The sequence below is a fragment of the Malaclemys terrapin genome, chromosome 10 (genome assembly GCF_027887155.1).
Source record: "Malaclemys terrapin pileata isolate rMalTer1 chromosome 10, rMalTer1.hap1, whole genome shotgun sequence".
Lineage (NCBI taxonomy): Eukaryota > Metazoa > Chordata > Testudines > Emydidae > Malaclemys > Malaclemys terrapin.
This window is the reverse complement of record NC_071514.1, coordinates 74,138,211-74,154,591: the sequence shown is the minus strand read 5'-3', so window position 1 is coordinate 74,154,591 and position 16,381 is coordinate 74,138,211. Positions and strand designations below refer to the sequence as shown.

The 16,381-nt window shown below is 39.4% G+C and overlaps 1 protein-coding gene across 1 annotated transcript in view; it reads right to left on the bottom strand.

Moving 5' to 3' along the window:
• Positions 1–16,381, bottom strand: part of FAM20C (FAM20C golgi associated secretory pathway kinase) — an 88,038-nt gene that overhangs the window by 25,242 nt on the left and 46,415 nt on the right. The gene's annotated exons all lie outside the window — the stretch shown is intronic.

Sequence of the window (16,381 nt, the reverse complement as noted above, 5' to 3'; positions counted from 1 at the left end):
CTGGAGTTCTGCTCATACTGCATAAAGTTAGAATTTGTTCAATGGCACTAGACCAAATGAATTACAACACTAGTAGAAGACAAATCAGAACTAGCAACATTTGTAGAGGAGAACTATCATGAAAAACCAAAGCCACTGAAAATCCTGAACATAACTGGGAGAAAAATAAGAACAAAGCAAAAAGTGGAATTTTAAATTAATGGGAACACATACGGTTTTACATATGATGAGCTTTATCCATGATCTGACCTAGCAATTCACGCTAAAGAAGGGAATAACTAAAACCATTCAAATTAATGAATGCTTTCTGGGATAATCATGGAGAGCTGACTCCATTTCTATTATTATTACCACATGCTTTGTTGTTCAAGAACATTTTGACATTTGACATGACAATTTATGTGCGAAAATATTTGCAAATCCCCCCAAATTTAAAAAACGTTAGCATACTCTTTTTTTGGTTCATAATTTTATACCTGAACTGCAATGTTCATTGTTTCCTGTTCATTACTGGCAATTCATGAAACTCATCCACACATTAAGATCAGCAGCAAAGAAAGCTCATGCTCCAATACGTCTGATAGTCTATAAGGTGCCACAGGACTCTTTGCTGCTTTTACAGATCCAGACTAACACGGCTACCCCTTCGATACTTGACATTAAGATCATAAAGCCATCTCTGGCTCGTTGGTGTTTTTCAAAGAAAACTTCTACAGAAACTAAATCTTTAGCCTAGTAATCTAAGGCTAGCTTCCAAGACCTCTCTCCAACGCCTACCTGTTATCAGTAGTACTAAAATGCAGCACGCCTGTGGCTTCCTCCTCACCACTCAATAGAATTCCATCTACATGTCATACTTCTTCAGCACAGACTGCGGTAAGTTTCAAATCATATGCATAGCAGTCAAAAAGCAAGTTAGACATTACTGATATATATAAGGCAGGGGTAGGCAACCTATGGCACGCGTGCTGAAGGCGGCACGCGAGCTGATTTTCAGTGGCACTCACACTGCCCAGGTCCTGGCCACCGGTCCGGGGAGGCTCTGCATTTTAATTTAATTTTAAATAAAGCTTCTTAAACATTTTAAAAACCTTATTTACTTTACATATATAACTAAACTATTGTTGCATTATAACTTATAGAAAGAGACCGTCTAAAAACGTTAAAATGTATAACTGGCATGCGAAACCTTCAATTCGAGTGAATAAATGAAGACTTGGCACACCGCTTCTGAAAGGTTGCTGACCCCTGATATAAGGACATACACAGTTTGCTGGCCATCCAGAGACATTCCAGAAGCAACTTTGTATCCAAACAACTGTATTTTAACTAATCAAACTAATCAAAGGACTTGTCGTTGGTTTACTATTATGGATTCAGAGGTCATTTCTTTTTAAGGAGGCTATGCTTCCTACATTTTTTTTTTAAAGGAGCACCCAACAGGAATCAGCAGAATCAACTAAAAGGATTACAGAGGACCAGTGGATTACAACAGCATACATCCACAAGGTATCGATACGGCTGAGTGGCTGAGTACAGCGAACAGGTGTCTGGCTCCTTTTGTATGTTATACTCTGGTTTCAGATGAGAATCTGAGCTCTCCAAGGGCAGCGACTATGTCTAGCTGTTGTAGACCATCTAGCACAATGGGGCCCTTGTCCTGACTGGACATTACCACAATACACATAACAACAATAAGTATTTTGGCAGCAGAGAATGGGATTGTTTGGGGAGGAGCGGTGTTAATTCTACAGCAGCAGGACCAGTATGAGACTTAACCGGCCAATGAACACGGATAAGAAAGTAGTTTGGGCTTTCTAACAGATAATTGGAGATTATCAGGATGTACCCACAGGTATCACTTCTTATTATTCTCTTTTTGAAAAGCGATGTTCCTTTGATATGTCTATTCCCATCCTCTGTGAAATATTTAAGATGCTCAAATCTTGTTTCCTCTTAACTGAAGCCACTTTGGCATAACATAAATACAATAAATAAATACAATTATCAAATACAATTAATATAGTACTAAAATATGCCACTTAGTACTAGCTTGCTGTTTTACTAACCATTTTTCATGAACTTATTCTTCTGACTAGCTGAAGAAACAGAATGGAAGTCCAGTGATGGCTTGCCTTTTTTTCTTTTTCTTTTCTTTGTTTCTTGCTTTTTCTTTTTCTTGTTGTTATGTCAAATTGGATTGTGCAGCACTGGAATCTAAAGTGCCCCGAGATAATCTAAAGCTTATTATTCTAAGTGAAGGAGGCAGCCGATAGAAAAAAGGATATCTCTGAGGCAGCTGCAGTCCTGAGTAGGGCACTTAAATTTTGCATGCAGTCATATCACCAGGGAGAGCTTTCTATCAGCAGTTGGCATCAGCTAGAGCAGGTGGAAAAAAATGCCACTTAATTTTATAATACATTTTAGGGGCTTAGTATGTCTTTAGGAAGATAAATGATGTTGCTAATGCATTGACATCTACAGTAGCAAAGATATCTGGCGCCTATTTCCAGCTCCTTATGGAATCTTGGCAACTGATAGCTTTGGCTTTATCAAAGCATTCCGTTATAAAGAGCACTCCTAGGGACTATCCGAGCTGTTTACAAGAACAGAATATGGTCCCAAAAATGAGTGGCCAATCCCGGAATGCAAAGACATGCAATTTAATGTGCTACAGAAAGGATGTTTGGCCCACTCAACTGCTCTCATCCAAATGACAATATGGATTTTTGCAAGATGTTTGGACTTCTCTCATCTCACTACAGTTTTATTATTAGAAAAATGGAAGAATGTTTACCATGGCAGAAAGGCAGAAATTCACACAGGGTTGCAACAGTATAGGAATAGATAGCAAACTACTAAAAGGATAAATTCCAAGACCATGCTACTGCATGTGGGCCTCTTTATTTTCTTTTTACAGTATACAGAAAAGGAAAGCTTGACACATGCCCAAAGACTAGCTAACTTAACATGAATAGCAGAATTGCAGTCAGATGAATGGTGTCCAGCTAAGGAAAGAGAGAAAATTGTATATAGAAATCCTATTGTTATATACAGAAAAAAAACAAACAAACCATGAATTGTCCACTGAACCATCTAAAATGCAGTTGCTGAGATTATTTTTCCTTTCCCACTGCTTTGCCCAATACGTCTTCCTTCCTGAATGCGCATGCTGGCTCCACTCTTCTACCATGTTAAGTTCAAGGCTTTCCTCATTTTCAAAGGTCTCCATGACTTTTCCCCTTAGTACATCTCTATCTTCATGTCTGCCTGCCCCATTTGCCCTCCCATGTTGCTCTCCTTATTCCACCAATGCTCCCTTCTTGATTCTCCTTTGCAGATTTTGTGCCATCTTTCATACTGCCTTGTACTCAGGGCAGAACATCTCAACAGATGTTTGCCAAACTTTCAAAAGAACCTGTTCTCTGAAGTGTTCTATCTAGGGCCCATGTGGTTCTCTGCTTGTGTTCTGTGCTTCAGAATCTTGGAACTTGATCTTTCAAGGTGCTGAATACCATCAGTTCCTATTGCCACAGTGCTCAACACCTTGCAGGCTTGCAAACATTTCAAACTAGGGGCTCCACTGATTCCTTAGCAACAGTTCAGCTGTTGTGCAGAGCTGTGCATACTGGATGGCCTGTATACATGTTAATCCATTGGGGTTTTTTGTTTGGTTCATTAGAACAACATTACAAAAATATTAGAAATGGGACAAAGCCAGGACCATTTATTTTAACACCTCCTTCTCTCCAAACTGTAGTGGTTTGGATAATATGGAATCCAGATGCAAACAAACCCTGATTTGGATATGCAAAACCAAACCTCATCCCAGGAGATTTTGCAATACCCAGACCTCCTCAGGCCAATGGTAATAAAATGTTACTCAAATCCTACCCCCAAAAAAGAGAAAAAATACAAATATCATGCTGCATAGAACACAAGTTACTAACCTTGATTGTAAAACCCTATAAACTATAACTGCATGTACAGTACATGTTTCAATGTCAGAAAAGCTATGTAAAGTTATTTAGGGATCTCCAATAAAACATCAGAAAAAAATTAAGAGGGTCTTTACAGATGTACATTTTTCCAGCCATGAGATTTTTATTTTCTCTTGTAATGTTCTGGATGTGGGTCCCAATCCTTCCCTGGTTTATACCCTGTCCATCCCATTGACTTTATTGGGATTGTGCTGGGTATAAAGTCAGGGACCCAGTTTGCCATACCGGCTCTAATCTAAAACCCTATATAGTTTATCAAAGAAAGGGCCATTAAAGCATAAGATAATTCTGTGAGATGGAGCAGTTTTTACAGTCATTCTGTCTTGCTTTCAGATGCACAGAACAGGAAGGGAATTTTTGATTGGAATAAGAAGCATGACGTTTGACCAGTTTGGAAAATGCAATTCTATTTCAAGATCTGCCAAACAAGTAGCTACACTTCCTCATGAAAAAAGCAATGGCAAAATATTAGTATTCGTGTAAACGCATTAGTGAAGATGTCTAACAGATCTATTAGACTTTTTGGCATGAGCCGGGCAATATTTCATTCTCATTCTTTCTGGAACCCTCTTGACACACCAATGTCACACCTACAAGATTTCAAAGCTAAAACAAAAAGTTAGCTTGATGGAAAATATATTGACAGGAAGGTGAGATTTTCAATTCACAGATTTTTTTTTTTTTATTGAGAAACCAACTAAAAAGGATCCAAAACAAAATTAGATACAACCCATGTAAGCCACACTAAACAATTACAGAAAACGGAACGGAATATAATGGTACCTAACTCTAAGCAGATGTATATGCGTACCTTTGCTGTGTACACTACATGTACCACAAGATCAAATACTCTGCATTCTGTGGTAGCTTCTGACATAATGAAATCAGACAAGTAGGATCATTTCTTAGACTTTGTCTATACCACCCTTCTTTTCTGCAGCAAATATTTCAAATCTAACAGTCAGGCCTACAGTGTTTAACCACGCATGCAAGTTTAAACAGTTGAGGTGAGGTGAATTTTTCCAATATCATGGGCTAGATTCTGCTCTGGGTTATTATTACACCAGCGCAACTCTGTGGAGTACTGGTATGACTGAGAGCATTATTTGGTCTTATGCTTTTTTAAATTACTATTTTGTATTTATTTAAACATATTTAAAATACCATAACAGAGGTGGTTTTCCTCACTTGTAAATGTCCCCATGACTTTCCCCCCTTAGTGCATCTCTATTTTCATGTCTGTCTATTCCACCCTTCCTCCCATATTGCTCTCTGTGTTCCATACATATATGGTTGGAACTACCAGAGAATACAGAGTATTTGATCTTGTTGTACATGTAGCAAATATAGCAAATTTACATGCATACATCTGCTTAGAATTAGGCATCATTATATACAAACACCATAACAGAGGCTCAAAATAAATGTATACCTCAAATTTTAAAAAAAAGGTAAGAGGAGCCAAAAATATGCCACCATGCCTAAACAACAGAGTAAAAGAGTCGATGAGAGGTAAAATGGCATCCTCTAAAAATTGGAAGTCAGCTCATACTCAATGAAATAGAAAGGAGCATAAACTCTGGCAAACCAAGTGTAAAAGAATAATTAGTCAGACCAAAAAATAATTTGAAGAGCAACTGGTAAAAGACTCAAAACTTAACAGCAAAAAAAAAAACCGTAAGTACACCAGAAGCAGGAAGCTGCCAAACAATCATTGGGGCCACTGGATGATTGAGGTACTAAAGGAGCACTCTAGGAAGATAAGGCCATTGTGGAGAAGCTAAATAATTCTTTGCATCGGTCTTCACTGCAGAGGATGTGAGGGAGATTCTCACACCTAAGCTATTCTTTTTAAATGATAAATCTGACAAACTGTCCCAGATGGTATTCACCCAAGAGTCCTGCGGGAACTCAAATATGAAATTGCACAACTAGTAACAGTGGTATGTAACCTACTGCTTAAATCAGCTTCTGTACCAAATGACTGGACGATAGCTAATGTGATGCCAATTTTTTTTTAAAAAAAAAGGCTCCAGAGATAACCCTGGTAATTACAGGCTGGTAAGCCCAACTGTAGTACCAGGAAAATTGGTTGAAACTATAGTAAAGAACAGAATTATCAGACACATAGATTAACATGATTTGTTGGCGAAGCGTCAACACAACTTTTATAAAGAGAAATCATGCCTCACCAATCTATTACAATTATTTGAGGGAGTCAACAAACATGTGGATAAGGGAGCTCCAGTGTATATAGTGTACTTGACTTTCAGAAAGTCTTTGATGAGATCCTTCACCAAAGGCTCTTAAGCAAAGTAAGCAGTCCTGGGATAAGAGGGGAGGTCCTCTCCTGGATCAGTAACTGGTTAAAAGACAGGAAACAAAGGGTAGAAATAAATGGTCAGTTAACAGAAAGGAGAGAGGTAAATAGCAGTCCCCCCCAGGATCTGTCCTGGGATGAGTGCTGTTCAACATATTCATATATAATCTGAAAAAAGGGATAAACAGTGAGGTGGCAAAGTTTGCAGACAATACAAAATTTCTCAAGATAGTTAAATCCAAAGCAAACTGCAAAGAGTTACAAAGGGATCCCACAAAACCGGGTGATTGGGCATCAAAATGGCAGATGAAATTCAATGTTGATAAATGTAAAGTAATGGATAATGGAAAATATAATCCAAACATATAAAATGATAGGGTCTAAATTAGCTGTTACCACTCAAGAAAGAGATCTTGGAGTCATTGTGGATAGTTCTCTGAAAACATCTGCTCAATGAGCAGCGGCAGTCATAAAAGCTAATAGAATGTTATGAACCATTAGGAAAGGGATAGATAATAAGACAGTAAACATCATAATGCCACTATATAAATCCATGATATGCCCACAACTTGAATACTGAGTGAAGTTCTAAAAAAAGATATATTAGAAATGGAAAAGGTACAGAGAAGGGCAAGAAAAATGATTAGAGGTATGGAACAGCTTCCATATTAGGAGAGATTAAAAAGACTGGGACTGTTCATCTTGGAAAAGAGACAACTAAGGGGGGATATGATAGATGTCTATAAAATCATGAATGCTGTGCAGAAAGTGAATAAAGAAGTGTTATTTATCCCTTCACAAAATACAAGAACCAGGGGTCACTCAATGAAGTTATTAGGCAGCAGGTTTAAAACAAAAAAAAAGGAAGTACTTCTTCACACAGTGCACAGTCAACCTGTGGAACTCATTTCCAGGGGATGTTATGAGGGCCTAAAGTTTTATTAGGTTCAAAAAAGAATTAGACACGTTCATGGAGGACAGGTACATCAGTGGCTATTAGCAATATGATCAGGGATGCAACCCCATGCGCTGGGCTTTCCTAAGACTCTGACTACCAGAAGCTGGGACTAGACAACAAGAGATGGATCACTTGATAATTGCCCTGTTTTTCCCTTTGAAGCATCTGGCACTGGCTGCTGTTGGAAGATGGGATACTGGGCTGGATGGACCATTGATCTGACCCAGTATGGCCATTTTTATGTTCTTAATAGCTGCTATTAACAATTCACACACTCACACCCCCCTACACATTAATTGGGTAAGTAATTAATTATTATTATTATTATTATACGCAATGGCCACTTCTTGGTCAACACTGGGGACCTACAGTGCGACAAGCATGAGACTCTACAGCTTGAACTAAACTCTCAGGATGAGAGCTGAAAGAAATCCTCCTTGCATCAGGCACAGAGAGTGATGCATAACACACTTACCAGCAGGTTACATGTAGACACTTAAATTGGGTGTGTTATTACAGACAAAAGGATGTATCTATAGTGATTTACTGTAAATTCTCTTTCTTTTTTAGATGGGTGGGGGGAAGAGGACCAAGTGGGTATCAAAGCCACATAGGCTAACTGGCTATGCAGGTTAGAAATAAAGGATTCTTAGCCATCAGCCATAAACCGCAGTGCTTCTATGAAAATGAAGGACTCATGGTATGAAAAGAAAGACAAGTGCTGGGAAACCCCTGTCACTAATTTACTTTGTGAATAAGAAAAATCTTAATCCAGAAATAACATTTGATGAATCTTCGAGATAGAAACCTGGCTTCACATACAGGAATCGGAAGATTAAGAGGCACTTGACAGCACTACAAAACAGTTCTCTGTAACCACATTAATATGGTCAATGTTGTTGCCACAGCAGGGAGAAAAGAGTCTCGTAGCAATTAAATAAGCAGAAGAGATCATTAACGAGGGGCTGCAATGATATTTTGTGCATCTATTTAATGCATCTGCATTAGGAAATTGTAACACATGCAAATCTTTTTGCCTATATAATTGACTTTCTCTTTTAGATGCTTTCATTTTATGAAGATGGTGGTGTGTGCATTTTTGCCAGGACTAGCCCATGAAATCTGTCATTTCTCTCACACACACCCATCTCCTTGGAGGCCCTAGTTATATATTGTCTGCTCACCATAAACAGCAAACATGAAAAATGATACAGCTGCAAAAAAAGGGCTTTGCAAAAAATTGCCAATGCAAACATAAGCGTAGTTTGTGCTCTTGCTGTCTCAGATTTCCTTCAGAGAAGGAAATATAGAATATTTTGTACAAAGAAGGGGTTTGAATATTTAAACATTTGTAGTGCTCTGGCATGGATGGAAGAAAAACACCATAAAATCAGAGGTTTAAGCTGTCCTTCAGCACAGAGAATGTTGTATAATATGTACTGTGTCTGGGGTCACTCAGGGGTAAAGATTTAAAGGAACAATAACATTAAACGAATTAGAAACACCAAATAGCTCGAGTTTCCTTTGACAAAAAGAGGGAGATTTTTGCAGTACAATGCATGTGCCACAGATACTCCAGGTTTGAAGAGAACTACTTCTTCTATTTCTACATATATTGCAAAAAAATAAAAATAAAATAAAAAAATAAAAAAGACCCTTTGAATATGTTATGAACATGATGAACTGAAAATCAGGTATATAATGTCTGTCAACCTATTCATCAAGCTCCTAATGTAGCCCCCACCACTGTGGTATCTTACAGCATCACAAATATTAATGAATTTATCCTCAAAATGCCTCTGTGAGACAGGAAAGTGTTATTCTTCTTTTACAGGTGAAGAACTGAAACACAGAGATATTAAGGACTCAGGTATGCCATGAGTAAACTCATCTAGCAAAGCACTTAAGCTCATACTTAACTTTAAGCACCAAGTGGGCTGTAGCCCATGAAAGCTTATGCTCTAATAAATTTGTTAGTCTCTAAGGTGCCACAAGTACTCCTGTTCTTTTTGAGTAGTCAATGTGTCTAACCACGTTCCTTACAATTAAGCACATTCTTCCGTGTTTTGTTGGATCTGGCTACAACGCTCAGTACTTCGCAAAATCAAGCCATAGGTGACGTGACTAAAGTCACACAAGCAGATTTTGGTAGAGCCAGAACCTAGAGCTCCTGACACCTGGTTCAGTGCCTGGACTTCAAGATCTTCATGCTTTCCAGTGCATGCATCCGATGAAGGGGGTTTTTGCCCACGAAAGCTTATGCCCAAATAAATTTGTTAGTCTCTAAGGTGCCACAAATACTCCTCGTTCTTTATGCTTTCTTCTCTTATTCATGGTACCAAATATTTTGGGTGAAATCCTGCAAACCCATGAAAGTCAGTGATATATTGGCCAGGATTTCACCATTTAGATTTCATTCAGGTTTTTGTGCAGTGAGTTGACACAGCACAACATGTAACCAAACACTCAGCAACTTCAAAATAATTAAGTCCACACGAAACTCCTCATTTGCAATGTTATTTACTATGACTGCTTGTGTAAGTAAGGGTACGTCTATACTACCCGCCGGATCGGCGGTTAGTGTTTGATGTATCAGGGATCGATTTATCGCGTCTTGTCTGGAATTAGACAAGATCAAGTGCCTGTACATCCAAATCAAGTGCCTGTACTCCACCTCGGCAGGAGGAGTAAGTGGAGTTGACGGGGGAGTCACAGCGGTCGACTCGCCGCCATGAGAACGACCAGGTAAGTCGAACTAAGATACTTCGACTTCAGCTACGTGAATAGCATAGCTGAAGTTGCGTATCTTAGTTCGAACCCCCCTGCTAGTGTAGCCCAGGCCTAAGATGAGGAGAATTTGGCTATAAAGAGGCATCAAATCCTGGCTCTCATGTTTTCTCCATGAGGAATACACATTTACCACTACGGCCCATAATATCTCTACACTGCCCTCTGAGTGCCAGAGACACGTAGACACCACGGATGAATAGGACGTAGTGCAAGGACATGGACACTAGTCCTAACCGATATGATCAAGCAAACTCCTCTGCAGCCTGACATATAGAAGTTGCATTAAACAAGTGTTGGAGGAAGTAGAAGTGGGTCTATTTCTTTACACTCTGTACTGCTCCTATTGGCCAGAGCTTTTGGGGTTTCAGAGTGGTAGCCGTGTTAGTCTGTATCAGCAAAAAGAACAAGGAGTCCTTATAGCACCTTAGAGACTCTAAGGTGTCTCTAAGGTGCCACAAGTACTCTTTGTTCTTTTAGCTTTTGGGGTGTATTTCAAAATGTAGCTCAAAGTCAGAATGTCTTCCTCACTCTGTCTCTTTCTCTATATATTAAATGAAGTGCTTGTAATTCTAAGATCTAATAAGAACAGATTTCCGTCTCTGTTAGCTGTAACATGCAATCTCACCATTACATTTTATGGTAGCATTGCAAAATCAATCAATACATAATAAAAAGTCCCTCAGATCCTGGTTGTGAAATGGTTTAGTAGCACAATATCCATCTCTCCTACTACGCGGTACCTCCAGCATCGGCCAACCATATATTCACAGCTGTTCCAGGAATGTTCCCATGCCCAGTGAGTTCCAAGCAGCTGAATATTCTGCAAAACAGAATAAGGTGGGCCTCTAGGTGAGTGCAGTGCTCTGTATTTATAGTTTCCCATTGCAGGGCTAGCTGATAATTGTGTTGTACTGAGCTATGATATTTATTCTGACAAAAGCCAAGTGCCTAAGATTTTGCAAATATATCTGTTATGAATCAAGTGTGGAACTACATGTCCTATATGTATATACTGAATATAGAGTGGAATCTACTGATATACAATAACAGTTCTCCTTTCTGCAGAATGCCTACCCAAGGTTTATTTGCCACTTACTAGTAACACCTACCTCTTGTGTAGTGCTTTTTAGCTATAGAGTTCAAAGTGCTTTACAGAGGAGGTCAGTATTATTATCCCCATTTTACAGATGGGGAAACTGAGGTGGGAGAGTGACTTACCCAAAGTTACCCAATAGGCCACAGCAAGAAATAGAAATCAGATCTTTTGAGTCCCACTCCAGTATTCCATCCACTAAGCCATGTTGGCGCTTGCTTAAGTCCTCTTTAAATCCTCAAATAGGGCTTAAGTGGGACTTGAGTAGCTCACAATTCTTGTGCTGGTCATCTGCCCAGGGGACAATTTCACCCTTACAGAACTGCAAGTTTTCTTTCAAGATTGTCTTTGTACAAAATCCAGAAAAATCTTCAATAATTATGCCATAGATGAGAGCAGGCCTGTGGTTACTGCAAGATAATCGCTCCCTAGGGCTAAGCGTTTCTAATTCTTCAGAGGTGTGATTGCCCAATAAAGTACACACACCCTTGAACTTGCTTTATTAACATGCTTTAATGTGTGGCAAAGGGTGATATGCCTCTCTGAGCTGGAAAGAAGATGTAATTGCCTGTTTCAGACTCCCTGGTGGTTACAAAAGAAATGAGAATTGCTTTGATATGGTATGATATTTCATTACTCTAATAAAACAAACTGTTCCACCGCCCTCTTTTTATTGTTACTTTAGGTCTGCTGTACCATTGCCGCTCTTCTGCCTGGCAGCAGATGTGATCTCTGCGAAGGGTATCTAACCTTTTCCGTGCTTTTGACTCACGCTGTGACTCAGGGCAAACTTCCATTTCTTCCACTGGGAGTTTTGCCTAAACGAGGAATGTAGATTAATACCCCCATTTACTTCATTGCATCTCCTGTCTTTGTGTGGACTGCCTCTAACTCAGGCTGTATCTCAGCAGAAAGATGAAACATCCATAGAGCTTTAAAGACTTGTATGGGCATGGGCCATCTACTGCTATTGAAAAGAAAGCACCATTGATCTGTTAATCTGCTGGGTTTTGTTTAATGGATGGTAACACACAGCATCTACCATGGCTAAGCCATTCTGTTCAAAGTGTTACATGTTTAGGAGTATCATGACATCACTAATTTGTCATTCTGAACATTACAGATTTAGGAGCACAAATCTTCCAATGGACTTGCGCTCCTAAATCCTTTAAGTCCAGATCCTCAGAGGTATTTAGGTACCTAGATACCTTTAAGGATCTGGGTGTAAGGTGCTGTTGAAAATCTCGCCCCACATCCTATCTGTTCCAGGCTATCACAAACGCCACTGCTAGCCCGTACTGTAAATCAGGAGCACCACGTTACTCACAATTAGACTGGAAAGTGTATATAAAGATCCATTCAGTTTCCTATTCTCTGGATAAATGGCTGGATCGCCCTCTGCTAGCCTCCCCATCTCCCTGTACCTGCAAGGGCCCTTGCCTTACGGGAAAGCTTTATTCACCTCCAGAGAAATTCAGGCAGTATTGGTAACACTGCCCTCCTTCGCATTTCCACTGAGGAAGGGGTGCTGTGACTTCTCTGAAGGCTGCAGCCGAGGTGCGGGGAGTCAGTGTTTTCCTAGCTCACCAAACAGAACAATTTTCCAAGTGTCACTGGAGAATTTTTAACTGTTTTACTAAAAGATCTGCTCTAGGAATTATTTTGGGGAAGTTCTGTGGCCCATATAAAACAGGAGGTCAGACTGGATGATCACAATGGGTCCTTCTGGCCTTGGAATCTATGAATAGGATGGCTCTCTACGTTTAATCCTAGTTAGTGGACGTTGCCTTAATTAGCTAACTGATTGTGAAGATGGAGAAGAATGTAAGGAGCTACAATACTTTCCTTATTAGACGGACCCTAGGGGTTGGATATTCAAAAAGTGCTCAGTGTTAGCCTAATTTTACCCCCATTGAAGTCAGTGGTAAAACTATTGAAACCCTTTAAAATCTTACCCTATAAAGAATAAAGTGCACTAGGATGCCAGAATAACTATGCTGAGCAACACTAGGTAGAAAGAAAGAGATTATGTCTTTATTTCAGCAGGAACTCTTGAGGCGATTGCTAGTTTATATCTGCCATCCAGGGAGAATGTGTTCAGTGAACTACCGTTCTCAAAGTGCACAGTAGTATATTTATTCATGCTCCATGGATCACAAAATGTCTACGCCTAGACTTCAAGCAAAGTTTAAGAAGGGTGGGGGAGGGAGAGGAAATACTTACACTGAAATGATTGAGCTCCGTACATGTAAAATTTGACACAGGTGTGCTGGTTTTAAATCAGTTTAGGTCAATTTTAAATGAAAGTGCTATAGCGTAGATTGTTTTGTAAAATGAGAATAAGTACATGTTAAGGCCAACAAAAGTAGGATACAAAAGAAAAGAAAGGAAAGTTTATGAAAGTTGGGCAGTAAATCACATGTAAGTGACATACATGAAATACCATTGTTGCCAGCAATGTTTTATTAAGCTGATTTATGATATGCACTGCTTTTCAGTAACTGTATATATTTGTCAAGTATCAGAGGGGTAGCCGTGTTAGTCTGGATCTGTAAAAAGCAACAGAGAGTCCTGTGGCACCTTAAAGACTAACAGATGTATTGGAGCATAAGCTTTCGTGGGTGAATGCCCACTTCGTCCGACGTGTGGACGAAAGCTTATGCTCCAATACATCTGTTAGTCTTTAAGGTGCCACAGGACTCTCTGTTGCTGTATATATTTGGTCACTCCTAGAATATTTAAGTTTTATTAAAATGTCTCTAAAATATGCAACTTACTTACAGTACAGTGTCATATATATGTGAAACCCACATGAGTTCTTGATCACTGACATTCACATCTAGTGAGTTATCCTCATATTTTTATAGTGCATTTAATGGACCTACCAAAATATGCACATAACAAAATTGAACGGTCATCTGATTTTAATACTGTAATCCCTATCCGTCCTTGTTCCTCTCCCCTAATATTTATTATTATTTCGCTGGTTCTGATCCAACACCTCTTGAAGTCAGTGGAATGCCTCCCTCTGAGGTCAAGGAGCACCGGATCAGGCTCTTTTAGAGCCATGTCTTAAATTAGGATCCAATCCTTTACACACTAGCACAGCACCTGATCTAATGCCAATTGAAGTCAATGGAAAGTTGCCCATTTATATCAGTAGACTTTAGATCAGGCACTTGCTTAAGTCAACAAAACTACACATGATATGAAACACTATATAAATACTATTCAGATCTGGCCCTATGCCTTTGATCAGACACTATGAGAAGGCAGGGACCATGGCATATCTATATAAAGTGTCTAGCCTAAATTTGGTCATTGCATAAATAATTATTAGACTCTAGTAACCATCAGGCTGGATGCCCTTAAAGTGAAATATAAACAAGAAGGGGTGAATTGATTCTCATATAATAATTAAAACTGGTACCTCAGCCCTGTCTCACAACCCATCAGGCCCTTAGCATTTTTAAGGTTGAGATCTGTGGACAAAAAAATAATCCACAAATGATGTTTGCATGACTTCTAACAGGTCACTCCAATATTCTCCTTCTGTGTCCTCCGATAGGAGGGAACTACCAGCTGCCAAGGCTAATTCCAATAGAGCTGGGTGAATATCTTCATTTTAGCATGAATATTTGTTTTAATAAAACATTGAATTGGCTCTGGATGCTTTGCTTTCCAGGCATATTCTTGCCAGTGAATTTGCTGGCAGGGAGATACAAGGAAGCAATGAACTTTCAGCAAATATCAGAAAACTTTCTTGGAAAGTGAATTATAAACTCGTAATACTGAATATTTGCATTGGACACCTGGTTCTAGGGATGATGCTCATCCAGTCAGGAGACTGGAACGATACCATGTGACCTGCTCCAGTCAGAACTAACCATCACATTTCAAATTATGAACACCAAGTTCTCACAACAAATTGCTCGTGTCCACTCTAACAGGCTGAGGTTTATTCAGGGAAATTATAGGGCAGATAATTTTTCAATAACGAACTCGACAAAGCTGTAATCTGCTTGCTGACAAATTGCAAATAGAAAAAGAGGCTAAACTCATTGAGCAAAGTATTCACTGCATATTATCATCCACCCTTTCAGAGGTTTTGACCCCTTCTTCACCTGCTACCTACACCCTGGGGCCTGGCAAGTCTTTGGTCCCTCTCCCAAGCCGTAGGTTGGGCCCCACTGATCAATTCACACACCTTTCTCTGTCAATTTCTCCTTGATTGCATTGCCTGCCAGATCCTTCTGTCTCCATTAAAGCTTTTGATCCTAGCTGAAAAATGACCACCCAGTGCATTCTAGGGACATAATTTATGGGAAATCCAAGATCATTTGATTTTAATGGCTGACCCAGACTCCTCCAATGGAGTGAGAGATCTGCTGAGCCAACAGTAAAATCTTCAGAAAGCAATAGTGGTATTTAATCTAAGTTGCCACTGTCAATACCAAAGCTTGGTCTGGGAGTGTGGCACTAAAGACTTTGTCACCTTCTGCTCCAAAGGCAAGATGCACTTCTTCAACCTCCCTTCTCTAAAAATAAACACAGAGCCGTGTATACATTAAAAAAACAAACTCACAAAACACAACCCTACCAAAACAAACCAGTAAGCTGCATTTACAATTCTTCTTCTGTGGAGAGGATGAGAAAGAGAGAATGAAGCTCACATGATAGATGTTAGTCACATTGTTCAATGCCCTACTGGAAGGCGCTCAGATACAACAGTGATGAGGGCAATATAAGAACCAATATAGAATAGAAAAGAATAGTGCTGCACGGTGCAGTGGTGTGAGCCAAGACTCCCGGCTGTTATGCACTAATTCAAGCCCCTTTATAGTTTGACAGCAAGAGCTCCAGAGTGATGGCACCAAAGGGTCAATCTTTAGAAACTCCCTTTCAATAAAGTTATTTCTTAAACTGTGCAGTCCAGTGTGAATTAGTGTATCTGAACAAAATGCTTCCGATTGATTTCCATTCATTTTTATCTACTGTGAAGATCTTTTAAGGTAACATTTCCAGACATAACCTTTCTATCCCAACTTATGGTGAGTCTTGAAACTGTTTCCAAAATCAGACTTCCTTTGTAACAGTATGATAAGCTGGTAAGTCAAGTCACTGGGCAAATAACGCATCTATTTTTAACGTAGCCCTACAGGCTATATTCTGCCCTTAGATATGCGCACACAGCTCCTATTGACTAAAATGAGAGTTGC